This window comes from Macaca nemestrina, chromosome 6, assembly GCF_043159975.1.
Source record: "Macaca nemestrina isolate mMacNem1 chromosome 6, mMacNem.hap1, whole genome shotgun sequence".
In the NCBI taxonomy this organism is placed as follows: Eukaryota; Metazoa; Chordata; class Mammalia; order Primates; family Cercopithecidae; genus Macaca; species Macaca nemestrina.
In genome coordinates this window covers 7,593,870-7,619,261 of record NC_092130.1, presented here as the reverse complement: position 1 = coordinate 7,619,261, position 25,392 = coordinate 7,593,870, and the positions used below count along the sequence as shown (strand labels likewise).

General features: G+C 45.9%; 1 long non-coding RNA gene across 1 annotated transcript; it reads right to left on the bottom strand.

Moving 5' to 3' along the window:
• Positions 1-2,126: 2,126 nt before the first annotated feature.
• Positions 2,127-13,271, bottom strand: LOC105480880 (uncharacterized). Its single transcript, XR_986647.2, has 3 exons — positions 12,614-13,271; positions 11,985-12,231; positions 2,127-3,929 (listed from the first exon to the last, which is right to left on the bottom strand). It is a non-coding gene; the product is annotated as an uncharacterized lncRNA (long non-coding RNA).
• Positions 13,272-25,392: the final 12,121 nt, after the last annotated feature.

The window sequence follows — 25,392 nt, the reverse complement described above, 5'->3', positions numbered from 1 at the left end:
CTTCCCTTTTGCCTGAAGCTCTGAAAAATGAACCGTTCCCTCTATCAGCTTTCTCTTTTAAATATTTACCTTTCATAAGCTAAGGAAAGAGAAAGCTGGTATTAGATTTTTTTGAAATGGAACAGTAATATTTATATGCCATTTAATATGTGTAAAGGATCTATTATCAGGTGTTATTATTCACCCCATTTTATAGGTGAGGAAACTGAGGCCCAGAGAGGTAAAGTAGCTTGCCCGAACCAGTAAGTGGCACAGCTGAGATTCACAGCCAGGCTGTCTGGCTTCAGAGTCCGTGCTCTTAATCTCGATACAGAGAAATGCAAGCAAGACGAAATGGGGAAGGCCATGGCACAATGCTGGGCCCACAGTGAACTCCAAGTAAGTGTTTGCTGCTAATACTATTACTGCTATTACTATTACTTCACCAGCGTTTCTGAGTCTCTCCTTGCACATGAGAAGAAGCAGGGCAGGGATCCCTGCCCTTCTGGCCAAATCCAGCAGTCAAGATGCTCTTGAGTTAAAGAGGGCCAGTTGCTCACCCCAAATGTGGGGGTCCCTTGTATGCCAATGGAATGTTCTTGTCATGTGGCCTGCCAAAAGGGGATGCTCTCCCTTGTCCTTAGGGTGGAAACAGGAGAGGAAGTGCTGGGTGAATATTGCCGCCCCACAGATGTCAGCAGATTGTCAGGTGACCCTCCAGCCCAGGCAGCTCCGCTCCAAGAGGCCAGGTTTCACCACTGGGCTCTCTGCTTCCCCGAGAGACCACTCCTGTCAAAAGGTGAAGCTTGCGATTTGGGCCCCCAAACCAAAAAGCCAATGAGATGCTGGGAACAGAAGCCCTCCCAGAGACAAAGCATCCCTTCGAGGTTCCAAGTGAAAGGCTGGGCACAGGAGTATCAGGAAAGGACAAAAAGAAAGCAGGGCTAACAATATGGATGACAAACAAGACAGAATTTGAGGAGAAAAGCATGAAATTGAGGGACAAGGGGACCTCTTTGTCTCCATGTGCCACCTCCAACTGGTCTCTTGAAGGGGTGGCCTGCCCCTCCACACCTGTGGGCGTTTCTCCTTAGGCGGAACGAGAGACTTGAGAAAAGAAATGAGACACAGAGGCAAAGTATCAAGAAAGAAAAAGTGGGCCCAGGGGACCAGCGCTTAGCATACAGAGGACCCACACCGGCACCGATCTCTGAGTTCCCTTAGTATTTATTGATAATTATCTTTACCATCTTAAAGAAAAGGAAGTGGCAGGATAATAAGATCATTATAGGGAGAAAGTCAGCAGTAAGACATATGGATAAAGTTACCTGTGACATGAATAAGTTTAAGGGCTGTGCCTTGATGTGCATATGCAAACATCTCCATAAACCTTTTTAGTGCATAAAGAGCAGCATTGCGCTAGAACCAGCAAGCTGCCTTCAGGCACTTGTTTAACAAAGCACACCCTGCACAGCCCAAAATCCTTTAAACCTTGAGTCACCATAGCACATGTCTCTTGCAAGGACAAGGTTGGGGGTAGGGTCACAGATTAACAGCATCTCAAATACAGAACAAAATGGAGTCTCTTATGTCTACTTCTTTCTATATAGACACAGTAACAGTCTGATCTCTCTTTCTTTTCTCCACAGTCTTTCATTTTTATTATCCTTCGTAGACCTGTTCCACCTCATCAAATTCTTCTGTGACCCCTTCATGGCCAAGGCCCGCCCTCTTCATGCCCCACAAGAGATAAGCCAGCCTCCAGGCCTCCCACTGCTGCTTGGTTTCCTTTCTCGGGGACTGCTGGGAGGTTGAGATCCTTTTTTTCTTTTGAGATGGAGTCTCGCTCTGTCACCCAGGCTGGAGTACAGTGGCGCGATCTCGGCTCACTGCAAGCTCCGCCTCCCGAGTTCAAGCAATTCTCCTGCCTCAGCCTCCCGAGTAGCTGGAACCACAGGCGTGCAACACCATGCCCGGCTAATTTTTGTATTTTTAGTAGAGACGGGGTTTCACCATGTTAGCCAGGCTGGACTCGAACTCATGACCTTGTGATCTGCCCGCCTCAGCCTCCCAAAGTGCTGGGATTATAGGCATGAGCCACCGTGCCCAGATGAGGTTGAGATCTTTACTGCTTGGTCTTCTTTGACCAGACAGGGCCATTGTCCCCTTTCTCCCCCTGTTTCCGAGGTTCCAACTCTGCCTGTTCTCAGGACACTAGGGAGCTTGCCTCCCCGAAGGAGTGAGAGCGAGGGTGGACACCCAAAGGCCCTCTGCCTAGCTCTTTGCTCACACAGCTGTCTCCAGCACTGGTCTTTGAGTGCAGGGCCTGGCCCACAGTAGATATCCATAAATGCGTGTTGCATAAACTCAATTGAACCCTTAGTCTATAAAATTTTGTTACTTTAACTTGAAAAAAGTGATGAGGAGGTCTTATCTGACAGTATTCATCCTAAGTGATAGAGATCATTCTAGAAAACTTCCTACCGAATGTTTTCAGCTAGAAAATAAGCTCACTGGAAGCCCCCAAGCCCATGCCTGTCCCTTACTTCCTTCATTCAACGAGCATTGATCAAGATTGCTACCAAGCTGTTGATGTTGTAAGAAATGCAAAACTGTGTAAGGCTTCAAGCTGCTACCACTATAGAAAGGACAGGAAGTCCTCCAGCCATGGGTCGATGCCTATGGAACATCAGCTATTTGCTCCCAGATATCGATTACATACAGTGCAACAGGAAACAGAACGCTTCGTGGAGCTCACACTCTCCAGTGGGGGGTGACAGACGTCAAAACCATAATCACCCCAAGCCCCAGTCTCCTCAAATTCTGTCTTGTCTGTCATCCATATTGCAAGCGCAATCACCCCACACCCCAGTCACAGTGCCAGGCACCCCATGCAAACAGCCGCCTTTCAAGACACTCTCTTCAGAGTCAGGTTCCGCTGGCTGGCACCTCAGCTGCATCACTTACTTTGTGTGACCTTGAGCAAAAGGTATAAACTCCCTGAGGCTTAGTTTCACTTTCTGGAAAATGTAAATAATACTCACTTTCTTCTGGGGTCATGATAAAAACGAAAAGCAATGACCCAAATAGCTGGCATATCATTATTATTATTATGCTCATCATTATGATAATGATCATGATAATATAATACCAGATGAATGGCACAGAAATGGGGGAGGGAGGGAAAACTTCTTCCTGGAGAGAGGGTGGTATGAGGATAATTTTCAGGAGAAGGTGGGTGTTGGTGCTGAGCCCTAAAGGAGGGGTTGGATTTCTATACAAGGAAGTGGCAAAGAGTGAATCAGTTCAAAAGTAGAAAAATGAATGATTCAGAAGGTCATTAAAATAAAACAAATAAAGAATCTAAACCAAATGACTGGGTTCCTTAAAAATAGGACATTGCATTGCCGAACTAAGAAGCATTAGTCAGGCGGAGGAGGTCGTTACTGGGAAATTTCCCCCAGTTCAGCATTATTGAGAAGTTGTGGGTTCCTGAAGCTTTCAGTGGGAGTTGTGCAATCCAGAGGGGTTAAGGTAACACAAACCTTGGTCCAGCGAGTGAAAGGGAAGTGTTTAGGTTGGGTCAATATTAGAAAAAAGCTCCTTGAAAAGCAGAGTGGTCTCCAGGGAAAGTCGTTAAGCGTGTTGGAGGAGTCTGGGGCGGAGCCATGACAGAGAACATCTGGAAGGCAAGGACGCAGCCCGGGGTCTGCATCTAACCCATTCATTCTCCCGGCAGTGTCTTGCAGTGTCGCCTTGCTTCTCTGCGTGCTCTCCTGCGACAGGCACACTCCACCTTCCCTGTCCAACTGGTGGAGCTTGGTAGATGGGGCTCAAACCCCAGCTCTGCCACTCACTTGCTGTGTGATGCTACGCAAGTCGCCTCACCTCTCTGTGCCTTCATTTTCCATCCGTAAGAAGGCAGATCATAATATCCACATCACAGGATTCTGGTGAGAAATAAACGAAACACGCCTGACACATATAGCTCAGAAAATGTTAGTTCCAGCACCTTCTCCCATTCTCCTCTTTGTCCTGGCCTCATCCTCTCCTTTACCTCTTCTGATGATTTATTGCTGGAAGTGACCATGGATTCTATAGGCAACTAATTGAACACCTCCAGTCTGGTGTCCTGCCAGAAAGTCATTGATCCATCTGTGTCATTTGACTTACATTTACAAATAACTATAACATGATGATGAGCATCGTTCTTAGAATTAAAACAAATATATGATACGCAGACAAATGGACGAGAGGCATACGAGAGATGGAGAGGAAGTGGCCAGGGACTGGGAAGGGAGAAGCCAACATCTGCAGTGTCCTTGTTGTGTGCTGGGCGTGGAGAAGGACCCCCAGGATCAGGAAGAGAATGGGGCCCCGCCTGGGCTTTGGAGGTGCCACAGCGCAGTGAGAGACAGATGCGCAAGCCCAAATGTTGGGGGACCCAGGACAGACTATGGTTTTACTGTCTTGGGTGAGCTGGGGAAGGCTTTTGAGAGGAGGTGATAGAGGAGCTGGGTGCCGAAGGGTGAGTATTTACCAGGAAGGGCATTTTAAACAAGAACGACCCAGGTGAAGGCCCAGTGGCATCAAAGAACAGAGTATTTGGGAAACAGTTGGGTGTCTGTTTAGAGTAAGTGAAATCAAGCCTTTTCATTTAGCATAGGACCAGACACCAAGAAAGTGCTCAGTTAAGTGATTGAGCATTGGTCTGACAGGTTGCTATTGTTAGATGGTCCATCAATTTGCCCCCAGCTCTAAGCCCATATTCCTGTGACAGCCTCATCATCTTCCAGGATGAGGGCAGCCTCAGGGTCAGAGGGAGGAGAGAAGTGAGCTCCAAACAGAGAGAGGCAGTGGAGTGGGATAGGCCAGCGCTTGTTTCCTGCTTCTCAGGGGCCTGCGCAACGTCTTTCCTGCCTGGGGCTGAATGTTCTGTTCCCTTCCCCAGACAGAACCTGAAGGTTGAGCCAGCCCGCTGACCCGGGTTCAGCTAACGGGAAAGTGGGCCGCACTGGGCCCCAAGTCATCAGCTCACCCTGATGAGCTGGGCCCTGGAGATTCCGCCAGCCCCAGGCAGCATTTAGAGAAGTACCGAGTCATCAGCAGCATGCGGTCACTGCCTGCCAGGACTGCGCGGGGCGAGTGGGGAAATAAGCAGATTGCGGCACTGAGCGGTGGGAACCAAGCGCCGGGGTACTGGAGCGCTCTCCCTGGGTTTGTTACCAGAAGATGGTTATGTAATTGGCCCACTCACGCCTTCGACAAGCATGTATTGAGTGCCGACCGGGTGCCAGGCACTGTTTCTAGGCTCTGGAAATATAGCTGGGACAGATACAGAGACCCTGCCTCAGGAAGGTGACATTCTGGTGGACCAATGCATGTGAACACTGTCCTCCTGCATTCAGTGTTTACTGTAAGCCAAGCTCTGTCCCAAGCACTGTGCTGGTGATATCTCATTTCACCCTCTCTGTCACTGTAGGAAGCAATCCTTATTATTATCCTGTTTTATGGAACACACTCTCCTGCCTTAAGAACCCACCAGCAAGAACCCCCTTCCCCACATCTTCCCGTGGTCCTTCTCATCCTTCAGGTCAAATTACTTCTCAAAAGGCAGTGAGGTGCCAGCACAGTGGCTCACACCTATAATCCCAGCACTTTGGGAGGTCGAGGTGAGTGGAACACTTGAGATCAGGAGTTCAAAACCAGCCTGGCCAACATGGTGAGACTCCCTCTCTACTAAAAATAAAATGTAAAAAATTTAGCCAGGCGTGGTGGCATACACCTGTAATCCCAGCTATTCGGAAGGCTGAGCCAGAGAATCACTTGAACCCGGGAGGCAGAGGTTGCAGTAAGCCAAGATCGTGCCACTGAGCTCCAGCCTGGGTGACAGAGCGAGACTCCATCTCAAAAAAAAAAAAAAAAAAAAAAAAAAAAAGAGGCAGTGAGGTAAGGTGGGGCACAAATGATGACACCTCGCCTTACTCTCAGCTCTTGGTGATCTAATGGATCAGGAACGAGGGGCCTGGCATCTTCTGATAACAGTCAGGCCCCACCCACCCAAAGCACTCTCCTGAACTCACTGGAACTTAGAACTTTCAAATGCTATCAGAGCTTTGTAATCATGCCTTTTCCAACATTCCTTAATCATCATTACTCTGGGCTCAGGCATTTAATTGCTCATCAGTTTCTTCATACTTTCATAAATGGAGAATTTCTTCATTCTTTCAGGGCGAGTGCAGGCTTTGATCAAATTGTGCTATAGGTGAGTCCTCCCCACCCCACCGACTCTACCCCTGCCCCATAGCTAATATTCTGCCATATGCCTTCACTCACTCACATGAGCCCTGCTGTGCACCAGGAACTTGGGTCAGGAGCCCCAAGGGAAGCAGAGGAAGAAGCAGCCACCATGATCCGGGGCAGAGGGAATTGGTGAGCCCAGGGGTTGTGTCACCCTACAGGGCTAAGAAAAACATTGCCTGCCATCAGCTACATCTGAAAGGCTAATAGAAGTTATCCAGGTTCAGGGCTGTCTGGGCAGAGAGGAGTGAAAGGACATGTGGCCTTTAGGGAACCTGGACATAGCCAGGGGTGCACCACAACATGTAGGAGGTAAAGGGGCCCAGGCAGCCAAAGGGCCAGCAAAAGAGATGAGGGTGGCCAAAAGGGCAAACTCGTGAAAGGTCTTCAGAGTGGGATTAAGCATTTAACTTATTCATTCAAGAATGAATTCAAGTTGTTGAGCCATACTTCTGCCCTAGGAAACATTCTAGACCTTAGAGACTTGACTACGAAGAAGGCAAGGCCCCTGCCCTCAGGGGAGTTTACCTGGTAGTGGGAGAGTTGAAGCCAGATTGCCCCTGCTCACAAGAACAGGTTGTTTTAGATTTTCAGGAATTTGGAATGCCATGTGACGTCACATTGGTAGCCTGAAATTGGCCACAGTGGGTATGTTTGCACCACAGAAACTGGCAGACGCTATGAGACAGCCTCCCCACTACCCACAACCATCCTGCACCCAAAAGCTGATTGTTAAACATTTGCCAGGATACCACTAGAAGAGACAGACAATAAACAAGTAGGCAGATAGCAAATGTAGTAACAATAGATTGTACCTAAGGGAAAAACTCAGCAGGTCCTTATGGTACAGAGGGACTGATGGGATGGGGGTAACCAGGGAAGACTTCCAGGAAGGAAGTCACCTGAGGCTAATATCTAGATCATGAGGAGTAAGGAATCAGACTTTTATTTTGTTGTTTGTTTGTTTTGTGTTTTTGTGTAGACACAGGGTCTCATTTTGTTGCCCAGGCTAGTATCAAACTCCTGGGCTCAAGCAATCCTCCCACCCCAGCCTCCCAAAGTGTTGGGATTACAAGCATGAGCCACCATGTCCAGCTAGAACCAGGCTTTTGAAGAATTGGGACAGTGTTATAGACTGAATTGTTACCCCCTCAAAATTCATATGTGGAAGCCCTAACTCCCAGTACTTCAGCATGTGAATGTATTTGGAGATAAGGCCTTTAAAGAGGCAGTTAAGTTAGAACGAGTTGTTACAGTGGGCCCTAATCCAATGACTGGTGTCCTCACAAGAAGAGGAGATTAGGACAGACCCCAAGGATGCGTGAGCACAAAGAAAAGACTCTAAGAGGACACAGTGAGAAAATGGTTATCTGCAAGCCAAGGAGAGACCAAACCTACTGGCACCTTGATCTTGGACTTCCAGCCTCCAGAACTGTGAGGAATAAACTTTTGTTGTTTCACTATCACACACTATCCAGTGTATGGGATTTTGTTATGGCAACCTTAGAAAGCTAATAGAGACATATTCCAGGAAGATGGTACAGCAAGTGTCAGCAGCCTGGGGATATGGAAGGAGGCCAGTGCACCTGGAGCACTGTTGGGAGGAGGGGCCTTGATAAAGTACCTCTTCAAAAAAATTTTTTGTGGAGACAGGATCTTGCTAGGTTGCCCAGGCTTGACTCAAACTCCCAGGCTCAAGCAATCCTCCCACCTCAGCCTCCCAAGTAGCTGGGACTACAGCCACACACCACTGTGCCTGGCTAGAGTACCTGGTTTTCATTTAAGTGAGTTGGTGACCCATTTGGAGAGGTTTTATTTTTAAATTCATTTGTGACCTGTTAAGATGACTTTTTTGTGATCTTTCTAATATTTTCATTAAAAACTTTTCATTGGTATTAATATATAATTGTACATATCTATGGGGTACCCGTGATATTTCAATGCATGCAGACAACATGTAATGATTAAATCAGGGTAACTGGCATATCCATCATCTCAAACGGTTATTATTTCTTTGTACTGGGAATTTTCAAAATCCTCTCTTCTAGCTGCTTCAAAATAAATAATAAATTGCTGTTAATTATAGTCACCCTGCTGTGCCATAGAACATCAGAACTTATTTATTCTATCTAACCATTTGTACCCATTAACCTGCCCCTCCTTACCCGCTTCTCTTCCCAGCCTCTGGTAACCACTATTCTACTCTCCACCTCTATGGAATCTGCTTTATTAGCTCCCGCTTTTGAGTAAGAACACAGAATTTATCCTTCTGCGCCTGGCTTATTTCACTTAGCAGGATGTCCTTCATTTGGAGAGTTTTAAGCAGCGAGTAACAGTATAGAGCTTAACAATAGTCATTTCTTCTTCTACCATATTACATGGGGGATCCAATGAGTTGGTGAGCATTCCAACTGTTAACTGCTCTCAATATGATGAAATGTGAGAGAAATCGGGAGAATGGTAATAAGGGGGAACAATCCAACTTAGAACAAGAAGAGTCAGAGGTAGATGGTTTAATGATGGGAAGTTCTTCTTCCTCTGTAACAAGCCAAGAGGCAACACGCCTGCAGAAATCAGCTTCTAGATTCAATTCACTTCAACAAGTATCTAGTGAGCCACTCCTGAGGTGCCAGGCTTGTTCTAGGTTCTGGGGATAACCGAGACTGACAAACAGCAGACGGTCCGGGTGCAGTGGCTCACACCTGTAATCCCAGCACTTTGGGGGGCTGAGGCAGGAAGATTGCTTGAGCCCAGGAGTTCAAAACCAGCCTGGGCAATGTAACAAGACCCTGTCTCTAAACAAAATACAAAAATTAGGCAAGTGTGGTGGCATGCACCTATAGTCCCAGCTACTCAGGAGACTGAGGTAGGAGGATCACTTGAGCCTTGGAGGTTCAAGGATGCAAAGAGCTATGATTACAAATTAACCAGGTGTGGTGGCATGCACCTGTAGTCCCAGTTACTCAGGAGGTAGATCGCTTGAGCCTTGGAGGTTCAAGGATGCAAAGAGCTATGATTATGACACTGCACTCCAGCCTGGTTGACAGAGTGAAACCCTGACTAAAAAAAAAAAACAAAACAAAAAAAACTCCTAAAAAACAAAGAACAAAACCAGCAGACAAAAATCTGTCTTGTGGAGCTGGCATTCTGGGGTGAGGGTAGGGGAGCTGGGAGACAGCAAACACGTAAGATATAGGCTATGTCAGGTGAGTGTGGTGGGAAAATAAAGCAGGGGAGCATGGGGGAGGGCGCTTGGGTGGAGAGGGGTTGCCATTTTCAACATGACAGCCAGGGAAGACGTCAATGAGAACATAACACTGGAGTGAAGACCCCAAGATGATGCAGATGCTGCAGGGCCTGTGAGCACCTGTGATATGGGGACCGCTGGAGGGTTGTGAGCAGGAGAGAGACACAATCACTCTGAGTGTTTACCAAGAATAAACTCTCACAGGAAGACAAGGAGACCGGGTGGGAGGTTACTTCAAGAATCCGACAAATGCCTTTTGAAAAGATTGAATGGTTGACTGCAGGCCTGTCCAGCCCAGAAGCCACATGTGGACATAGAATCTCTTCAACCTTCAAGAATATGTTTCCAGCCGGGCGCGGTGGCTCACGCCTGTAATCCCAGCACTTTGGGAGGCCGAGGCGGGCGGATCACAAGGTCAGGAGATCGAGACCACGGTGAAACCCCGTCTCTACTAAAAATACAAAAAATTAGCCGGGCGCGGTTGTGGGTGCCTGTAGTCCCAGCTACTCGGGAGGCTGAGGCAGGAGAATGGCGTGAACCCGGGAGGCGGAGCTTGCAGTGAGCCGAGATCGCGCCACTGCACTCCAGCCTGGGCGACAGAGCGAGACTCCGTCTCAAAAAAAAAAAAAAAAAAAAAAAAAGAATATGTTTCCTAACACATGCAGCCAACTTTGGAAGGGATGTCATAGATCATCACGGGCTGATGTAGCTGTCCAAGGGATAGCACTGAATTTAAAAATCAGGTTGCAGAACAGCTTAATCCACTTTGTGCATGAAAAGTGAGTAGGTGATAGATAATAATAGAAGATAGATAGATAGATAGATAGATGATAGACAGATAATCAGTAGATGGTAGGGAGGAAGGGAGGGAGAGGGAGTGAGAAAGGAAGAAGGAAGGAGGGGAGGGAGGGAGGAAGGGAAGGAGAGAGGAAGGAAGGAAGGAAGAAAGGAAGGAAGGGGAAGGGAACAGAAGGAAGGAAGGAAGAAAGGAAGGAAGGAAGATAGGGAGGAGGAGAAAGGAACAGAAGAAAGGAAGGAAGGGAAGAAGGAAGGGAAGGAAAGGCAGGCAGGCAGGCAGGCAGGCAGGAAGGAAGGAAGGAAGGAAGGAAGGAAGGAAGGAAGGAAGGGAGGAAGGCTCAATACCCACTTGGTACTAGCTCCTTCAGCTGCTCTCCTACTGAACTGAGGTCAATCCCACCAGACTCCATCTCCTTCTAAACCACAAATTCAACCCTATAGCATTGCCAAACGTGTGGATTTTAAAAAGTATTTTCGGCCGGGCGCGGTGGCTCAAGCCTGTAATCCCAGCACTTTGGGAGGCCGAGGTGGGCGGATCACAAGGTCAGGAGATCGAGACCACAGTGAAACCCCGTCTCTACTAAAAATACAAAAAATTATCCGGGCGCGGTGGCGGGCGCCTGTAGTCCCAGCTACTCAGGAGGCTGAGGCAGGAGAATGGCGTGAACCCAGGAGGCGGAGCTTGCAGTGAGCCGAGATCACGCCACTGCACTCCAGCCTGGGCAACAGCGTGAGACTCCGTCTCAAAAAAAAAAAAAAAAAAAAAAAAAAAGTATTTTCTTTATTATGAAATATACATATAATAAGTATATATGTTCAGGTCCACCATATTGCCAGAACCCGATGTCTCGGTCACATAGATTTTACTGCTGGTTTCCTCTAGAGATGGAGGAGTGCGTTACACCACACAAGGCCCATCAGGGCCTCTGAAAACTCCACTTAAATGCCCCTTCTCTTTTCCCCAAGCTCCTCTCTCCACTGCATCCCTGGCGCCCCACCCTGAGCTGTCTGTCAAACGCCCCTCCCAGCTCCACCGCACTCTGGCCGGCTTGCTTCTCCTTGCTCTTCCTAACAGTTCCAAAGCTAAGAGACTGAGAAATGGGCAAAACAAACAGTGGGCTGAGGGCCAAACTGGATTGCTGTGGTCCTTCAGGACGTCCCTGGGAGCCTGCTCAGACTCACAAAAACCTCTTTACAGGGGTTACTTGTGGGGAAGGCTCAGGGGCTTTAGCTTACCATTTGCCACACTTTTGAACAATTTCTTCCTTGGAGGTATGTTGGTTTTAGAGAGACAGTAATCATACCCCCACCCAGGCCTGTCACTCTCAGTTTAGGACACAGGCAAACAGAACAAAAGGAGGTCCTCAAGCCCTGCCTACTCCTTCCCTTCCCGCCCCGATCCAGCCTCTGGGAAGCTGTGTAGACAGCCCAGCCTGAACTTGCCTTGCCCACACCCTCACCCCCAAAGCTGCCCTTTGGTCATCCCTCAGCCCAAGGCCTACTCTTGTTTGGTCAGATGTGGAAAGAGGCCTAGGTAGGACCTGGAAATAGATTCGGGGATATTTGAGCAGGGAATTATGTCCTGGGTGCCCAGAGCATGGGGTGTCGAAGGGCAGAACAGGGGGAGGTTAATACTGTGTCCACCCGATGATAAGATTACCAGCATCTTTCTCCTTTCGCCTCTTCTGTATTCTGTATTTTCTATCCAGCAGAACCCTGATGATCTTTGTGTGGTCTCCAAATTGTGCAGCCACATTTGGAGGAATCAAGCTGACTACACAGTGAAGCACAGTGAAGGGGAGGCCTGAGGAACCACGAAGGCCTGTAACGCATTCTGGATTTTGTCACATCTTAGCCGGGTGCCCTGAGCAAGTCCCCTTGGCTGTCTTGAGCCTCAATCTCCTTCTCTGTAAAGCAGGAATAATAATAACCACTGTGAATAATGGCACAGAGATGTTTAAGATGTAGTTACTACTATTTTTTAAATGTCAGTTGATGCCAGGAATATTCTGCCAGCCCTCCAAGGGTGGTTTCAGCAGGCTTATTTCCTGGTCATAATCACTTCCTCCATCCCCGGCTTATGTCATGCTCAGCCCTGACCTCACCACCGGCCCGCCCTGCCCCTCCCATTGGCTGCGTCACCACTGCCTGCCCCCACGTTTAGCCCAGCCCCCAGCCCAGATCTCAGCCTTAGGTGAACAGTGTCAGCCCGCACACTTTCTGTTTTACCTCCGGCTGCTCTTTTAACCTTTACCCTTTCCCTGCCCCCTTTCAGACCCTCTTACTCACCTCTGCAGATGACGTGTAAAAGAGTTCAAATCAATGTGTTACCTTTCCCGGGGTTATTTCCTTTTTAAACTGAGGTTTCATCCCCTGGTGAGAAAGCCAAAGTACCACTGCAAAGAAAGTCAGCCTGGAAGCAAGAGACTTGGATTTAAATCTTGCATCTGTACTTTCTAGTTGTGGGGTCTCTGATGACTTACTTTAGCTCTCTGAACCTCAGGGTCCTCATCTATAAAATGGAAGAATGTCCAATGCTTTGGGAGGCTGAGGTGGGAGGATCGCTTGAGCCCAGGAGTCCAGGACCAGTCTGGGCAATGTAGCAAGATCTCATCTCTACGAAAAAACCCCCACAAATTAGCTGGGTATGTTGGTTCCCACCCATAGTCCCAGCTACTTGGGAGGCTTGGGCGGCAGGATTGCTTGAGCCCCAGGAGTTTGATGTTACAGTGAGCTATGTGATCACACCAGCCTGGGCAATGTAGCAAGATCCCATCTCTAAAAAAAAAAACCACACACACACAAATTAGCTGGGTATGTTAGTTCCCACCCATAGTCCCAGCTGCTTGGGAGGCTGGGGCGGCAGGATTGCTTGAGCCCAGGAGTCCGATGTTACAGTGAGCCATGTGATCACACCAGCCTGGGCAATGTAGCAAGATCTCATCTCTAAAAACACACACACACACAAATTAGCTGGGTATGTTAGTTCCCATCTACAGTCCCAGCTGCTTGGGAGGCTGGGGCGGCAGGATTGCTTGAGCCCAGGAGTCCGATGTTACAGTGAGCTATGTGATCACACCAGCCTGGGCAATGTAGCAAGATCCCATCTCTAAACACACACACACACACACACACACACACACACATTAGCTGGGTATGTTAGTTCCCATCTACAGTCCCAGCTGCCTGGGAGGCTGGGGCGGCAGGATTGCTTGAGCCCAGGAGTCCAATGTTACAGTGAGCTATGTGATCACACCACTGCACTCCAGCCTGAATGACAGAGCAAAACCCTGTCTCTTAAACAAACAAACAAAAAAAGAGCAAGAGAGAGAGAATGATCGATTTCTACTTAACAATTTTGTATATCGAACCACCAACATGTGTAAGACACAGAATAGGTGTTTGGTAAGTGATAGGTATGTAACCGCCCAATGGGTTCATCTTGCCTGCTGCCCAGGGGAATGGAACAGAGACAGAGTTTACACACGCAGAGCCTGCTGAACAGGAAACCGGAGTTTTATTATTGCGCACATCAGCCTCCCAGAAAATCTGGAGGCTAGGGTTTTTTAAAGACAGTTTAGGAGGCTGGGGTGTGGGTGCTGCTGACTGGATGGGGATGCAATCATAGCGGTGAGGAAAATGGTCCTCGTGTGCTGAGTCCACTTCCGGGTGGAGGCCTCAGGACTGGGTGAGTGGAGAGTCAGGGGTCCAGGTAGGGCCATCCAGTTGTCAGAAATGCAAAACTCTGAAAACACATCTTAAAAGGCCAATCTTAGCTTCTACAATAGTGATGTTATTTACGGGAGTAATTGGGGGGAAGTTGCAAATCTTGTGACCTCTGGAATAATGGCTGGTAATCATTTAATGATGTCTACACCTTAGCAGAATTCAGGCCCCTCTCATTCTCCTAAACTGGTGGCCTTTCATTAGTTTTACAAAAGTGGTTTAGTTTTTGGGAAGGGCTACCAAGGTCATTTAAACCAAGCTTGATCAACCCACAGCCCTCAGGCCACACGTGGCCCAGGACCGCTTTCAATACTGCTCAATACAAATTCGTAAACTTTCTTACAACATTGTGAGGGTTTTTTTTTTTTTTTTAAAGTTCATCGGCTATTATTAGTGTTAATGTATTTTATATGTAGCCCAAGACAATTCTTCTTCTTCCAATGTGGCCCAGGGAAGCCAAAAGATTGGACACCTTTGATTTAAACTATAAACTAAATTTCTCCCAAAGTTAACTTGGGCCATACCCGGGAATGATCAAGAGCAGTTTGGAAATTAAAGGCAAGACGGAGTTGGTTAGGTCAGATCTCTTTTACTGTCATAATTTTCTCACCGTTATAATTTTTGCAAAGGTGGATTCAGGTGGAGGCCAGATTATACAGGGCCTAAACAAGCAGATTAATGAGTTTAGAACTTCATCTTGAGGGCACTAGGGAGCCATGGAAGGCTCTAATCAGAGGGTGGCACCATTAGGTGGTATAGTTGAGATATGGAAAGGTTTGCTCAGGTGGCAAGATAGGGAGAGGTAGGAGGCAGGGAGACCAGGGAACAGCCATGAGACCTGAACTCGGGCAGTGGCTGGGGAAGAAGAAACAGATTCAAGGCCCAGCCTGGAGGTGGCATCCTCAAGGGAGGAGGTGTCCTCACACTCCACTCTGCTAGCAACTGGAGGGTCTGTAAGCCCTCAGGCCAACACTGACCACCTGTATTTAGCTCTGGCAAATGAGCGGAAGGAAGAATAGTGTGTGAGAGGGAGAGAAGGTGCAAAAGAAAACAGAAACCCTGATTTTTCTGTCCCAATTTTTTGAACACTGATTTCAGCTAGAACAATCAATATATAGCAAAATAGAAGAAAAGGAAAAGTTTTTGTTGAGAAATGGTAATATATTGCTCACTTTCATTGAGCTCTTGCTGCGTGCCAGGCACCATACTAGGCGTTTGATCTATTATCTCATTTAACCATCACAGTTACCTCACGAGGGAGGTATCCCTGTTCTTTCCTTGTTAAAGATGAGAAACACAAGCATAGAGGGGTTAAAGATGTGGTCTAAGAGCAAGGATTGCAATTCAAGGTTGTCTGGCCCAAAACCCTAAATTCTTTTTTTATTTGATTTTTGTTTGGTTTTGTTTTCTTTTCTTTTTTGAGATGGGGTATCACTGTGTTGTCCAGGCTGGAGTGCAGTAGTGATATAATGGCTCACTGCAGCCTCAACCTCCCAAGCTCAAGCAATCCTCCTGCCTCAGCCTCCTGAATAGCCGGGACCACAGGTGTGTGCCACCACACCCAGCCAAGTTTTGATTTTTTGGTAGAGATGGGGTCTTCCTGTGTTGCCCAGGCTGATCTCAAACTCCTGGGCTGAAGCAATCCTCCCACTCAGACTCCCGAGGTGCTGGGATTACAGGCATAAGCCATTGAGCCCAGCCCCCAAACCTCAATTTGTTAGGGGAAAACTAAACACCTAGTGAGACTACAACAAAATGAGAGCCAGAAATGTGGGTGTCCAGTAATCGCAGGTTAGTCACCATAAGGAAAAGAAAAGCACATTACAGGCAGTGTGACTATAAGCATATTTTTAGGAAACCTATACATGGATACAACATAATATTTACAAAAGCAACCACAAATATAAAGTCTCCAAGGTAAGTCATTATGGTGTTATGATCCGTATTGATTTTCATCCACAGTTCCTGGTTCGTAATCCCACAGCCCTAGTTACATTGTTTTATTACGATGTTGGGTGAGTTGGGTCTCAGGAAACAGCAACTCTCCTGCCCCCATTTCACTTACTTCAAGGAAGAACTCTAGTCTTCCCCCATCTTTTTGTCTGTGGGTTGTAAGACCCTCCCCAGAAAGGGTCCTACCCAATATCCTGGAGGAAGGAATGCTGACTGACATCACAAAGCTTCCATAAAAACCCAAGAGGACGAGGTTTGGAGAACTTTCAAGTAGCTGAACATATGGAGGTTCCCAGAGGGTAGCATACCCAGGGAGGGCATGGAAACCCCACATCCCTTCCCCTATACCTCACCCTATACGTCTCTTCTTCTTGGGTTGGGGGGGGATGGCCAGTCTTGGGAACTGACCCCTCACCCTGTGGTATCCGACACTATCTCCAGGCAGATAGTGTTGAAATTGAATTGGAGGACACCCAGCTATTGTCCATTGCTTAGTGTATGGGGAAAATACCACATATTTATTTGGTCACGGAAGTCTTCTGCTGTGTTGATGATTGTTGTGATGGTGTGAAAGCAGAAGAAAAACATGGTTTGACAAAGTTTTTCCCTGCACAGTTGTCAAGACCTCTTTAAGAAAATTGTAAATTGTATTAAGTGGCATTAAAGAAAACCTAAATATATGGAGATGCATACCATGTTCATGGACAGAAAGGCAATTATCTTCAAATTGTCCTAATGCTATTTCTTTTTCTTCGTCTTCTTCTTTTCTTTCTTTCTTTCTTTCTTTTCTTTTTTTTTTGAGAGGGAGTCTCACTCTGTTACCCAGGCTGGAGTGCAGTGGTGTGATCTCGGCTTACTGCAACCTCCACCTCCCGGGTTCAAGAGATTCTTCTGCCTCAGTCTCCCAAGTAGCTGGGACTACACATGTGTCCCACCATGCCTGGCTAAGTTTTGTATTTTTAGTACAGACGGGGTTTTGCCATATTGGCTAGGCTGGTCTCAAACTCCTGACCTCATGATCTGCCTGCCTCAGCTTCCCAAAGTGCTGGGATTACAGATGTGAGCCACCGCACCCAGCATCCTAATGCCATTTCAACCAAAAGCCCCAAGCTGTTTTTAATATAATTTGACAAGCTGAAACTTCAATTTATATGAAGGAGCAAAGGATCAAGAAAGACTAAGACTTGCCCAAAGCAGAATTCTGGGCAGGTAATTGACCTCCAAATATTGAGATGTACTGTAAATAACCACAATTAAGACAGTATGAAAATGACATAGAGATTGACAAACAAATGATGGAACAGGATGAAGGACCTCAAAATGGATCCATACATGGATCCAGAATACCTGATTTCTGGTGGAGGATGCCCTGAAGACTAATGGGCGAAGAACAATTTATTTCATAAATAAAGCTGGGACAATTGGCTATCCAAATTGGAAAGACAATACCCCTTAACACATAAAAACTCAATTCTAGGTGGATCAAAGTCCTAAATGTGAAAATAAATCCCTAAAACTCTTAGAAGAAAATGTAGAATATTTTTATGATCTCAGGGTAGAGACAGATTTTTTAAGCAAAATACAGAAAATGCAACCACAAAGAAAAAGACTGACATTTTCTTGAAACAGTAAGCTTGTGATTAAAAAAAAAACTGGCACATTTGATAAAATAATTTCTGTTCATTAAAAGACATCATAGGTCAAGCACAGTGGCTCATACCTGTAATCCCAGCACTTTGTAATCCTAGCTGGGATTATACCTGTAATCCCAGCACAAGAAAAGACTGACATTTTCTTGAAACAGTAAGCTTGTGATTAAAAAAAAAACTGGCACATTTGATAAAATAATTTCTGTTCATTAAAAGACATCATAGGTCAAGCACAGTGGCTCATACCTGTAATCCCAGCACTTTGGGAGGCCTAGGTGGGAGGATTGCTTGTGGCCAAGAGTTCAAGACCAATCTAGGCAACATAGCAAGACCCTGTCTCTACAAAAAATACAAATTAGCTCTGTGTGGTGGCATGCACCTGTAGTCCCAGTTACTCAGGAGTCTGAGATGGGAGGATCTCTCGAGCCTGAGAAGTTGAGGCTGCGATGAGCCATGATTACATTACTGCTCTCCAGCCTGGGTGACACAGCCAGACTATCTCTTTAAAAAATTTGTTTTTGGCTGGGCACAGTAGCTCACGCCTGTAATCCCAGCCTTTGGGAGGCTGAGGCGGGCAGATCACTTGAGGTCAGGAGTTTGAGAAAAGCCTGGCCAACATGGTGAAATCCCGTTTCTACTATAAAAATACAAAAATTAGCTGGGCATGGTGGTGCACGCCTGTAATCCCAGCTACTTGGGAGGCTGAGGCAGGAGAATCACTTGAACCCAGGAGGTGGAGGTTGCAGTGAACAGAGATCACACCATTGCACTCCAGCCTGGGCAACAAGAGCGAAATTCCGTCTCAAAAAAAAAATCGTTTTAGATAATAATTTAAAATACATCATAGTACATGAAATGATAAGCCATAAATTTAGAGAAGATATTTTAATATATAATGAATAAATGATTAGTATCCAAAATAAATTCCTACCAATTCATAAAACTAAGATAATCTCATAGAAAAATAGGCAAAAGACTTAAACAGATATTTTACATAACAGGAAACAAATGTGAGAAAGGAGCTTATGACCAGATGCTCAATTTCATTATCAGTCATGGAAATACAAAATAAAACCACAATGAAATATCATTCTATACCCACCAAGCTGGTAAAAACTGAAAGTCTGGCAATCTTAAATGTTAGGATGTGGAGCAACTGTGATGACCAACTACTCTTGATAACACTGTGCGTTGGTGCTGCCACTTTAGAAATAGAACACTCACATCTTATGACCCAGCAATTCCAATTCTAATTACATAACTAGAAAAACTCTTGTACGTGTGCATCAGGGTATATATACAAGAATGGTCATAGCTGTTGTTTATTTAAAAATTCTGGAAACAGCTGGGCGTGGTGGCTCACACCTGTAATCCCAGCACTTTGGGAGGCTGAGGCTGGCAGATCACTTGAGGTCAGGAGTTTGAGAAAAGCCTGGCCAACATGGTGAAATCCTGTTTCTACTAAAAATACAAAAATTAGCTGGGCATGGTGGTGCACGCCTGTAATCCCAGCTACTTGGGAGGCTGAGGCAGGAGAATCACTTAAACCTGGGAGGCGAAAGTTGCAGTGAGCCAAGATTGTGCCACTGCACTCCAGCCTGGGTGACAGAGTGAGACTTCGTCTCAAAAAAATAAATAAAATTCTGGGACCATTTTACACACATTAGGATGGCTATGATTAAAAAATATATATTTTTTTAATAAAAATACCGGAAAATGACAGGTGTTGGTGAGCATGCGGGGAAATAAGAACGCTTGTGCACTACTGGTGGGAATGTAGCATGTGCAGAGACTGTGGAAAACACACGGTGAATCCTCAAGTTAAACATAGAATTACCATATGATCCAGCAATTCCACTTCTGAGAATACACCCAAAATAACTGAAAGCAGGGGTCTGGTGTGGTGGCTCACGCCTGTAGTCCCAGAACTTTGGGAGGCCGAGTGTCTCAAGTGTTCATGTGAAGAGACCACCAAACAGGCTTTGTGTGAGCAATAAAGCTTTTTAATCACCTGGGTGCGGGCGGCTGGGTCCAAAAAGAGAGTCAGCAAAGGGTGGTGGGATTATCATTAGTTTTTACAGGTTTTGGGATAGGGTGGAGTTAGGAGAAACGTTTTGCAGGCAGGGAGTGGATCTCACAAAGTACATTCTCAAGGGTGGGGAGAATTACAAAGAACCTTCTTAAGGGTGTGGAAGATTACAAAGAACCTTCTTAAGGGTGGAGGAGATTACAAAGAACCTTCTTAAGGGTGGGGGAGAAACAAATCACAATGGTGGAATGTCATCAGTTAAGGCTGTTTTCACTTCTTTTGTGGATCTTCAGTTACTTCGGGCCATCTGGATGTACACGTGCAGGTCACAAGGGGATATGATGGCTTAGCTTGGGCTCAGAGGCCTGACACTGAGGCAGGTGGCTCACTTGAGGCCAGTAGTTCGAGACCAGCCTGGCCTGAACATGGTGAAACCCTATCTCTACTAAAAATACAAAAATTAGCCGGGTGTGGTGGTATGCACCTATAATCCCAGCTACTTGGGAGACTGAGGCAAGAGAATTGCTTGAACCTGAGAGGTGGAGGTTGCAGTGAGCCGAGACTGCGTCACTGCACTCCAGCCTGAGTGACGGAGCAAGACTGTTAAAAAAAAAAAAAAGAAGAAGAATTGAAAGCAGGGACTCAAACAGATATTTTATGCTGATGTTCATAGCAGCATTCTTCACAATAGCTAAAAAAGGTGGAAGCAACCCAAATGTCCATCAATGGATAAATAAATAAATAAACAAAATATGGTATATACATACAACAGAATATCTTTCAGCCTCAAAAGGGAAGGAAATTCTGACATATGCAACAACATGAATGAACCTTGCAGACATTATGCTAAGTGAAATAAGCTAGACTCACAAAAAGATAAATACTGTATCATTCCACTTATATGAGGTTCCTAAAGTCGTCAAATTCATAGAGACAGAAAGTAGAATGCTGCTTGCCAAAGGTTGCAGGGAGAGAGGAATGGAGAGTTATTGCTTAATGGGTGCAGAGTTTTAGTTTGGGAAGATGAAAAATTCTGGAGACGGATGGTGGTAATGGTTGCACAACAGTGTGAATGTACTTAATACCACTGAACTATACACTTAAAAATGGCTAAAATGAGGCTGGGGCTGGTCGCTCACAATTGTAATCCTGGCACTTTGGAAGTCTGAGGCAGGCGGATCACTCGAGGTCCGGAGTTTAAGACCAGCCTGGCCAACATGGAGAAATCCCATCTCTACTAAAAATACAAAAATGAGCCGGGCGTGGTGGCAGGCGCCTGTAGTCCCAGCTACTCGGAAGGCTGAGGCAGGAGAATCGATTGAACCCGGGAGGCAGAGGTTGCAGTGAGCTGAGGTTGCACCTCTGCATTCCAGTCTGGGAGACAAGAGAGAAACTCCGTCTCCAAAAAAAAAAAAAAAGAAAGAAAGAAAGAAAGAAAAGAAATGCTAAAATGGTAAATGTTTATATACAGAGAGAGAGTATACACATATATACACGTGTATACAACACATACACATGTATATGCTGTATGTACATGTGTATATCACAATAGAAAAATACTAATAATCATTTAACTTAATAAAATGTTTTAAAGATTAAAAAAAAATTCCTGGAAACTACCCACGTGTGTATCAGCAGGAGCAGAGGTAGAGTGCAGTGTGTTCATACAGTGTATTCTTGTACAGCAATGACAATGAATGATCTAAACCTACACCGTCAACATGGGCAAATCGCACAAACATAATACATGAAAAGGGCAAATTGCAAAAGAATGCAATCCAATTATATATAAAGGTCAAAAACATTACATCATTTTGGGACTCTATCTATCTATCTATCTATCTATCTATCTAATCTATCTATCTATCTATCTATCTATCTATCTATCTATCTATCTATCTATCTATCTACAGTAAAACTATATAAAGAAAAGCAAAGGGGCCAGGTATGGTGGCTCACATCTGTAATCCCAGCACTTTGGGAGGCCGAGGTGGGAGGATTGCTTGAGTTCAGGAGTGTGAGACCAGCCTGGGAAACATGGTGAAACTCTGTCTCTATAATAAATAAAAAATTAGCCAGGCATGGTGGCTCGTGCCTGTAGTCCCAGCTACTCAGGAGGCTGAGGAAGGAGGATTGCTTGAGCTCAGGAGTTCGAGGCTGCAGTGGGCCATGATCATGCCACTGCACTCCAGCAAAGGCAGCAGAGCAAGACCTTGTCTTTCTTTCTTTTTTTTTTTTTTTTTTTTTTTTTTTTGAGACGGAGTCTCGCTCTGTCACCCAGGCTGGAGTGCAGTGGCCGGATCTCAGCTCACTGCAAGCTCCGCCTCCCGGGTTTACGCCATTCTCCGGCCTCAGCCTCCCGAGTAGCTGGGACTACAGGCGCCCGCCACCTCGCCCAGCTAGTTTTTTGTATTTCTTAATAGAGACGGGGTTTCACCGTGTTAGCCAGGATGGTCTGGATCTCCTGACCTCGTGATCCGCCCGTCTCGGCCTCCCAAAGTGCTGGGATTACAGGCTTGAGCCACCGCGCCTGGCCGACCTTGTCTTAAAAAAAAAAAAAAAAAAGAATGATTCGCACAAATTCAAGATGGTGACTACTCAGGGTGGGTAGGAAGAGGCGCATGATCAGAGTGGGGCGTGAGAGATATTGGATATCCAATATCTTGGATATTGATGATGGTCTATTATTTCTTAAGCTGGGTGATGGATACACGGGTATTCATTCTATATTTATTCTTTAATTTATACATACATGTTACATACACTTTTTGGTATCTGAATGATAACACATAATTATTTTTAAATGCTATATATAGAAAAAAGCCTGGAAGAATTCTAAATATAATGGTGCCTCAGTGGTGGGACTTTCTTTTTAGTTTATACTTTTTGTGTTTTTAAAATAGTCTTTTGTACTTTTATAATGAAAAAAAGCATTAAATTACAATAAGAAAAAAAGAAACAAAGAGAGTATTCCCCTCAAATTTGTTCAGAGAAAAGGGAAGTGAGAGAAGACGGGTGAAAGCTCTGGGCTTCCCCCAATGCTACTAGCAATAAAAGATGACATTGGAATTTTGAGGCTAAATGCTACTTAGGAGATAATGAGTTTTAACCGTTATCTTGGGGAGGGAAATGTTCCTCCGAAAAGCAAATTCCCTGGTCCCTTTTCTCAGAAATTCCCTGCCAGTTTCAAGAGTGGGCAGAGAGTTTTGATGTCCTTTGGAAACAAGGGGATGTAACCAAGGAGATAAAGCCACGGGACCCAGCCAGTCCTTGATCGGACTGATTTCAAATGAAAATCTTGACACAAATCCCCTTTCAACAGCCTACAGAGCAGATGAAAGAGATAAAAAAAGGAAATAATGGAGCTAATTGAAATTGTAGAGCTGGGAGATGGCTTGAGAATATATGGCCCAACACAGGTAACATCCTCTGCGTAGTGCGATGGCCTTTTGGCTAAATTTGATTCAGGACATCTTCGGTTTCTCTTCTTAGTACTACCATCTTATGTACCTAGTCTCTTTCCCCTCATTACTCCCAACACAAGATAACAAACTCAACCATTCTCTCTCTTGAGGCATCTGTGTGCCCCACAAACACGGATGCAGCACCCACCAGGTCTGCAAACCTTGTTCGGCACCTAGAGACACAAGTGAATGAGACAGTGACTGTCCCTTCAAGGAGCTACCCCCTCAAGGTTGGGAGGCAGATACAATGACCATTAGAATGGAATGTACAAGACATTGTGGACCATGGGGAAGGGACTAACCCAGCCTGTGGTAATAGGGAGAGCAACCAAAAGGAGATGGCCCTTGTATGAAGTCATAAAGGATGAGCTGCAATAAGCCAGGCAAAGAGGGGTGAAGGTGAGTTCTTCCAGGCAAAGAGGACTACATGAGCAAAGACATGGAGGAGAAAAACAGCATGGCACGAAGGGAACCACAAGTACTGTAGTTTCTTTCTTTCTGGGAAGGTGACCGTGTGGCAGAGCCTGGCCAGGGGAGGGTGGAGAAAGTAACGGGAGCCATGTCTGTCTAGAAGATCCTTTCTCACCAGGTAGAGGGACTTAGACTCTGTTTCTTGGGCACTGGGGAGCCATGGAGGTATTTTAACAGGGAAGTGAGGTGGTCAATGAGTTCTTTGCATTATGACCGGTCTTCTATTTAAATGGCCCTCTTGATGATGTCAGGGAATCAAAAAAAAAAAAAAAAAAAGAAAGAAACTATAGGCAGATTAGGTGGAGGACAGATTCATGCTAAACCTGGAGAGACAAATCCTTGTCTGAATCCTGCCTCACTACTCACCAGCTGTGGTGAGTCACTTAAACATTCACTGAGCCTCTGCTCATCTGCAAAGTGGAGGCGGTGTGGGAGCAGCCAATGGAATGTTCCATGTAGAAGGCCTTGGCATATAGGGGATGGGTAGGTTTGTACTCACCTGATCTCCCAGATATATTGTTAACCCAGAAGTTAGGTGGCTGGATAATATGCACAATATCATTAAACTTAAAAGTCTAATGAAGCAAAACACACATGTATGTAAAATGCAGAGAAAAAAGTCAGAAGGAGTCACACCGAATTGAAAATAGGTGTTGCCGCTGGAGAGGTGGAAGGAAGCCAAGATTGGAACTGGAGATCAAAGGGAGATTTAACCTCATCTGTAGCTTTCATTTGTACAAGGAAAATGTATTCCTACATCACTTTACTTGTGTCCTTAAAAATTAATTTTTAAAGACTGGGCGCAGTGGCTCACACCTGTAATTCCAGCACTTGGGATCACAAGGTCAAGAGATAGAGACCAGCCTGACCAACATGGTGAAAACCCGTCTCTACTAAAAATACAAAAATTAGCTGAGCGTGATGGTGCGCACCTGTAGTCCCAGCTACTCAGGAGGCTGAGGCAGGAGAATCGCTTGAACCTGGGAGGCGGAGGTTGCAGTGAGCCAAGATCGTGCACTCCAGCCTGGGCAACAGAGTGAGACTCTGCCTCAAAAAAAAAAAAAAGAAAAAAAAATTTTTTTAATAACCAAAGCCCTTGACAGAGAAAGAGTAGGTGTCCAGTCAGTGTTATCGCCTTTCCTGTCACTTACGCAGTAAGGGTCTTTCCAGTTCCACTGCCTAATTTACCCTCATTCCAACTTCAGTTCAAGGCCAAGAGTTATTTCTGGCCCATCATAGTCACTCAATAAATATTCGTAGAAGACCTTCTCTGAAGAGGTCAGTTGATCTCTTGCAAGTGAATTGAAGATTGTCTTGGCAGAACCATAAGCCCAAGGCTTTGATACCCTGGAGACCACAGAGGAACTGAACTAGTCCTCAGCAGCCATCCTGAGCCATACTGAGTAGCTGCCATCCCTCTGGCCTTCTGGTAGACCCTGAACTCCCTGGGAATCGTCCACTCTTGTTCCTTTCAGGATTCAGAGCTCCTGGCTGGGAAGACACAGTAATCTCTGCCTCCATTGCCTTCCCAAAGAAAGGCCAAGATTATCCCTGGCACACCAAAGAGCCCAGTCTAATAAAGGAAACCAGCATGGGTGATAAGCACCTATATACGGAAGGAGAGAGTTCCTGTCCTGCTCACTGAAGTGTCATCAACTTGCTGATGAATGAATGAGTGAACAACTGCTAATCCTCACAGGTCCCGGCTCTACAGTGGTGGCCTTTGCACCAGGGGAGGAGGGGGATGCCAGAGGGATTTCACTTCCTGCTTAGGGA